This window comes from Patagioenas fasciata, unplaced genomic scaffold (genome assembly GCF_037038585.1).
Source record: "Patagioenas fasciata isolate bPatFas1 unplaced genomic scaffold, bPatFas1.hap1 Unplaced_141, whole genome shotgun sequence".
Classification (NCBI taxonomy): Eukaryota; Metazoa; Chordata; class Aves; order Columbiformes; family Columbidae; genus Patagioenas; species Patagioenas fasciata.
Window position 1 is genome coordinate 211,181 of NW_027288557.1, and position 7,057 is coordinate 218,237.

Genomic DNA, 7,057 nt, shown 5'->3' on the forward strand with positions numbered 1-7,057 from the left:
GCGGCCAATGGGGTGAGGGCGGAAATGTCGCCAATCACTAAGGTCAGAGTCAAAGGGAGGAACCAATCAGAGCCTGACCCCAGCACCCCCAGTTCACACCAGTTCACCCCAGTTCCCTTTGATCCGGTCGCACTGATCCCCATTGACCCCCACTGACCCCTCAGTGTCTCCCAGTCCCTCCCAGTGCCCCCTTGGTTCTCATGGTTTCCATGGAGATCCAGCTCCTCCAGGTGGTGGAGGGGTGGGAAACCCTGCAGAGTTGTGACCTCATTGAGTGACAAGTCCAGAACCTGCGGAGGATGGGCAGCCGGATGCCTGGGTCCCTCCTGAACTCCTGGGTGGGTCCCCCATGAATTCCTGGGTGGGTCCCCCCCTGAACTCCTGGGTCCTTTGGGGCACTGCTGGGTCCCCTCCTGAACTCCTGGGTGGGTCCCCTCCTGAACTCTTCAGTCCCCCCTGAGCTCCTGGGGCCCCCATGATCTCCTGGTTACCCTCCTGAACTCCTGGGTCCCCCCCTGAACCCACAGTCCCCTCCTGAACTCCTGGGTGGGTCCCTCCTGAACTCCTGGGTGGGTCCCTCTTGATCTCTTGGGTGCCCTCCTGAACTCTTGGGTCCTTTGGGGCACTCCTGGGTTCCCCACTGAACTCCTGGGTCCTTGGGGCACTCCTGGGTCCCGCCCTGAACTCTTGGGTCCCCCCCTCCTGAACTCCTCTGTGGGCCCCCTCCTGAACTCCTGGGTCCCTCCTGAACTCCTGGGTCCCTCCTGAACTCTTCGGTCCTTTGGGGCACTCCTGGGTCCCCTCCTGAACTCTTCGGTCCCCCCCCGAACTCCTGGGTGGGTCCCCCCCTGAACTCCTGGGTGGGTCCCCCCCTGAACTCTTGGGTCCTTTGGGGCACTCCTGGGTCCACTCCTGAACTCCTGGGTGGGGCCCTCCTGAAATCCTGGGTCCCCTCCTGAACTCTGGATCCTTTGGGGCACTCCTGGATCCCCTCCTGAACTCTGGATCCTTTGGGGCACTCCTGGGTCCCCTCCTGAACTCTTGGGTGCTTTAGGGAACTCCTGGGTTCCCCTCAGAACTCCTGGGTTCCCCCCTGAACTCCTGGGTCCCTTGGAGCACTGCTGGGTCCCCTCCTGAACTCTTGGGTGCCCTCCTGAACTCCTGGGTCCCCTCCTGAACTCTTCGGTCCTTTGGAGCACTCCTGGGTCCCCTCCTGAACTCGTGGGTCCTTTGGGGCACTCCTGGGTCCCCTCCTGAACTCTTTTGTTTTTTGGGGCACTCCTGGGTCCCCTCAGAACTCCTGGGTCGTTTGGGCCACTGCTGGGTCCCCCCCCGGAACTCTTGGGTCCCCCCCCGGAACTCTTGGGAGCCCTCCTTAACTCCTGGGTCCTTTGGGGCACTCCTGGGTCCTTTGGGGCACTCCTGGGTTCCCTCCTCAACTGCTGGGTCCCGCACTGAGCTCTTGGGTCCCCTCCTGAACTCTGGATCCTTTGGGGCACTCCTGGGTCCCATCCTGAACTCCTGAGTCCCCTCCTGAACTCGTGGGTCCTTTGGGGCACTCCTGGGTTCCCCCCTGAACTGCTGGGTCCCTCCTGAACTGCTGGGTCCCCTCTTGAACTCATGGGTGGGTCCCCTCCTGAACTCTTCAGTCCCCCCCCGAACTCTTCAGTCCCCCCCTGAGCTCTTGGGGGCCCCCCTGATCTCCTGGGTCCCCCCCTGAACCCCCAGTCCCCTCCTGAACTCCTGGGTGGCTCCCTCCTGAACTCCTGGGTGGCTCCCTCCTGAACTCCTGGGTGGCTCCCTCCTGAACTCTTGAATGCCCTCCTTAACTCTTGGGTCCCCTCAGAACTCCTGGGTTCCCCACTGAACTCCTGGGTCCGTTGGGGCACTCCTGGGTCCCCTCAGAACGCCTGGGTTCCCCCTGAACTCCTCGGTACTTTGGGGCACTCCTGGGTTCCCTCCTGAACTCCTGGGTCCCTTGGGGCACTCTGGGGTCCCCCGCTGAAGTCCTGGGTCCTTTGGGGCACTCCTGGGTCCTGCCCTGAACTCTTGGGTGCCCTCGTGAACTTCTGTGGGGGCCCGCTCCTGAACTCCTGGGTCCCTCCTGAACTCCTGGGTGGGTCCCCCGTGAATTCCTGGGTGGGTCCCCCCCTGAACTCCTGGGTCCTTTGGGGCACTGCTGGGTCCCCTCCTGAACTCCTGGGTGGGTCCCCTCCTGAACTCTTCAGTCCCCCCTGAGCTCCTGGGGCCCCCATGATCTCCTGGTTACCCTCCTGAACTCCTGGGTCCCCCCCTGAACCCACAGTCCCCTCCTGAACTCCTGGGTGGGTCCCTCCTGAACTCCTGGGTGGGTCCCTCTTGATCTCTTGGGTCCTTTGGGGCACTCCTGGGTTCCCCACTGAACTCCTGGGTCCTTGGGGCACTCCTGGGTCCCGCCCTGAACTCTTGGGTCCCCCCCTCCTGAACTCCTGTGTGGGCCCGCTCCTGAACTCCTGGGTCCCTCCTGAACTCCTGGGTCCCTCCTGAACTCTTCGGTCCTTTGGGGCACTCCTGGGTCCCCTCCTGAACTCCTGGTCCCCCCCTGAACTCCTGGGTGGGTCCCCCCCCTGAACTCCTGGGTGGGTCCCCCCCTGAACTCCTGGGTGGGTCCCCCCCTGAACTCCTGGGTGGGTCCCCCCCTGAACTCCTGGGTGGGTCCCCCCCTGAACTCTTGGGTCCTTTGGGGCACTCCTGGGTACACTCCTGAACTCCTGGGTGGGGCCCTCCTGAAATCCTGGGTCCCCTCCTGAACTCTGGATCCTTTGGGGCACTCCTGGATCCCCTCCTGAACTCTGGATCCTTTGGGGCACTCCTGGGTCCCCTCCTGAACTCTTGGGTGCTTTAAGGAACTCCTGGGTTCCCCTCAGAACTCCTGGGTTCCCCCCTGAACTCCTGGGTCCCTTGGAGCACTCCTGGGTCCCCTCCTGAACTCGTGGGTCCTTTGGGGCACTCCTGGGTCCCCTCCTGAACTCGTGGGTCCTTTGGGGCACTCCTGGGTCCCCTTAGAACTCCTGGGTCGTTTGGGCCACTGCTGGGTCCCCCCCCGGAACTCCTGGGTCCTTTGGGGCACTCCTGGGTCCTTTGGGGCACTCCTGGGTTCCCTCCTCAACTGCTGGGTCCCGCACTGAGCTCTTGGGTCCCCTCCTGAACTCTGGATCCTTTGGGGCACTCCTGGGTCCCATCCTGAACTCCTGAGTCCCCTCCTGAACTCGTGGGTCCTTTGGGGCACTCCTGGGTTCCCCCCTGAACTGCTGTGTCCCTCCTGAACTGCTGAGTCCCCTCTTGAACTCCTGGGTGGGTCCCCCCCCGAACTCTTCAGTCCCCCCCCGAACTCTTCAGTCCCCCCCTGAGCTCTTGGGGGCCCCCCTGATCTCCTGGGTCCCCCCCTGAACCCCCAGTCCCCTCCTGAACTCCTGGGTGGCTCCCTCCTGAACTCCTGGGTGGCTCCCTCCTGAACTCCTGGGTGGCTCCCTCCTGAACTCCTGGGTGGCTCCCTCCTGAACTCTTGAATGCCCTCCTTAACTCTTGGGTCCCCTCAGAACTCCTGGGTTCCCCACTGAACTCCTGGGTCCGTTGGGGCACTCCTGGGTCCCCTCAGAACGCCTGGGTTCCCCCTGAACTCCTGGGTACTTTGGGGCACTCCTGGGTTCCCCCCTGAACTCCTGGGTCCTTTGGGGCACTCTGGGGTCCCCCGCTGAAGTCCTGGGTCCTTTGGGGCACTCCTGGGTCCCGCCCTGAACTCTTGGGTGCCCTCGTGAACTTCTGTGGGGGCCCGCTCCTGAACTCCTGGGTCCCCCCTGAACTCCTCGGTCCCCTCCTGAACTCCTGGCTGGGTCCCTCCTGAACTCCTGGGTGGGTCCCCTCCTGAACTGCTGGGTCCTTTGGGGCACTCCTGGGTGGGGCCCTCCTGAACTCCTGGGTGGGGCCCTCCTGAACTCCTGGGTGGGGCCCTCCTGAACTCCTGGGGCCCCTCCTGAACTCTGGATCCTTTGGGGCACTCCTGGGTCCCCTCCTGAACTCCTGGGTCCCCTCCTGAACTCGTGGGTCCTTTGGGGCACTCCTGGGCCCCTCCTGAACTCCTGGGTCCCCTCCGAAATCCTGGGTTCCCCCCTGAACTTCTGGGTCCTTTGGGGCACTGCTGGCTCCCCTCCTGAACTCCTGGGTACCTTGGGACACTCCTGGGTCCTTTGGGGCACTCCTGGTCCCCCTCCTGAACTCTTCGGTCCCCCCCCGAACTCCTGGGTGGGGCCCTCTTGAACTCCTGGGTGGGTCCCCTCCCGAACTCCTGGGTACTTTGGGGCACTCCTGGGTGGGACCCCTCCTGAACTCCTGGGTGGGACCCCTCCTGAACTCTGGATCCTTTGGGGCACTCCTGGGTTCCCCCCTGAACTCCTGGGTCCTTTGGTGCAGTCCTGGGTGGGACCCCTCCTGAACTCCTGGGTGGGACCCCTCCTGAACTCTGGATCCTTTGGGGCACTCCTGGGTTCCCCCCTGAACTCCTGGGTCCTTTGGGGCACTGCTGGGTCCCCTCCCGAACTCCTGGGTGGGTCCCCTCCCGAACTCCTGGGTACTTTGGGGCACTCCTGGGTCCCCTCAGAACTCCTGGGTTCCCCCCTGAAATCCTGGGTCCTTTGGTGCACTCCTGGCTGGAACCCCTCCTGAACTCCTGGGTGGGACCCCTCCTGAACTCTGGATCCTTTGGGGCACTCCTGGGTTCCCCCCTGAAATCCTGGGTCCTTTGGGGCACTGCTGGGTCCCCTCCCGAACTCCTGGTTGGGTCCCCTCCCGAAATCCTGGGTGGGTCCCTCCTGAACTCCTGGATTCACCCTGAACTCCTGGGTCCTTTGGGGCACTCCTGGGTCCTCTCCTGAACTCCTGGGTCCTCTCCTGAACTCCTGGGTCCTCTCCTGAACTCCTGGGTCCTCTCCTGAACTCCTGGGTCCCCTCCTGAACTCCTGGGTTACCCCCTGAACTCCCGGTCCCCCCCTGAACTCCTGGGTGGGTCCCCTCCCGAACTCCTGGGTGGGTCCCCTCCTGAACTCTTGGGTCCCTTCCTGAACTCTGGATCCTTTGGGGCACTCCTGGGTCCCCTCCTGAAGACTGGATCCTTTGGGGTGCTCCTCGGTCCCCTCCTGAACTTCTGGGTCTCCTCCTGAACATCTGGGTCCCCTCCGAACTCCTGGGTTCCCCCCTGAACTCCTGGGTCCTTTGGGGCACTCCTGGATCCCCTCCGAACTCCTGGGTTCCCCCCTGAACTCCTGGGTCCTTTGGGGCACTGCTGGGTTCCCTCCTGAACTCCTGGGTACCTTGGGGCACTCCTGGGTCCTTTGGGGCACTCCTGGTTCACCTTCTGAACCCTTCGGTCCCCCCCCGAACTCCTGGGTGGGGCCCTCTTGAACTCCTGGGTGGGGCCCTCTTGAAATCCTGGGTGGGGCCCTCTCGAACTCCTGGGTGGGTCCCCTCCCGAACTCCTGGGTGGGTCCCCTCCCGAACTCCTGGGTCCCTTCCTGAACTCTGGATCCTTTGGGGTACTCCTCGGTCCCCTCCTGAATTTCTGGGTTCCCCACTGAACTCCTGGGTCCTTGGGGCACTCCTGGGTCCCGCCCTGAACTCTTGGGTCCCCCCCTCCTGAACTCCTGTGTGGGCCCGCTCCTGAACTCCTGGGTCCCTCCTGAACTCCTGGGTCCCTCCTGAACTCTTCGGTCCTTTGGGGCACTCCTGGGTCCCCTCCTGAACTCCTGGTCCCCTCCTGAACTTTTCGGTCCCCCCCCTGAACTCCTGGGTGGGTCCCCCCCTGAACTCCTGGGTGGGTCCCCCCTGAACTCTTGGGTCCTTTTGCGCACTCCTGGGTCCACTCCTGAACTCCTGGGTGGGGCCCTCCTGAAATCCTGGGTCCCCTCCTGAACTCTGGATCCTTTGGGGCACTCCTGGATCCCCTCCTGAACTCTGGATCCTTTGGGGCACTCCTGGGTCCCCTCCTGAACTCTTGGGTGCTTTAAGGAACTCCTGGGTTCCCCTCAGAACTCCTGGGTTCCCCCCTGAACTCCTGGGTCCCTTGGAGCACTGCTGGGTCCCCTCCTGAACTCTTGGGTGCCCTCCTGAACTCCTGGGTCCCCTCCTGAACTCTTCGGTCCTTTGGAGCACTCCTGGGTCTCCTCCTGAACTCGTGGGTCCTTTGGGGCACTCCTGGGTCCCCTCCTGAACTCTTTTGTTTTTTGGGGCACTCCTGGGTCCCCTCAGAACTCCTGGGTCGTTTGGGCCACTGCTGGGTCCCCTCCCGGAACTCTTGGGTCCCCCCCCGGAACTCTTGGGAGCCCTCCTTAACTCCTGGGTCCTTTGGGGCACTCCTGGGTCCTTTGGGGCACTCCTGGGTTCCCTCCTCAACTGCTGGGTCCCGCACTGAGCTCTTGGGTCCCCTCCTGAACTCTGGATCCTTTGGGGCACTCCTGGGTCCCATCCTGAACTCCTGAGTCCCCTCCTGAACTCGTGGGTCCTTTGGGGCACTCCTGGGTTCCCCCCTGAACTGCTGTGTCCCTCCTGAACTGCTGAGTCCCCTCTTGAACTCCTGGGTGGGTTCCCTCCTGAACTCTTCAGTCCCCCCCCGAACTCTTCAGTCCCCCCCTGAGCTCTTGGGGGCCCCCCTGATCTCCTGGGTCCCCCCCTGAACCCCCAGTCCCCTCCTGAACTCCTGGGTGGCTCCCTCCTGAACTCCTGGGTGGCTCCCTCCTGAACTCCTGGGTGGCTCCCTCCTGAACTCTTGAATGCCCTCCTGAACTCTTGGGTCCCCTCAGAACTCCTGGGTTCCCCACTGAACTCCTGGGTCTGTTGGGGCACTCCTGGGTCCCCTCAGAACGCCTGGGTTCCCCCTGAATTCCTGGGTACTTTGGGGCACTCCTGGGTTCCCCCCTGAACTCCTGGGTCCTTTGGGGCACTCTGGGGTCCCCCGCTGAAGTCCTGGGTCCTTTGGGGCACTCCTGGGTCCCGCCCTGAACTCTTGGGTGCCCTCGTGAACTTCTGT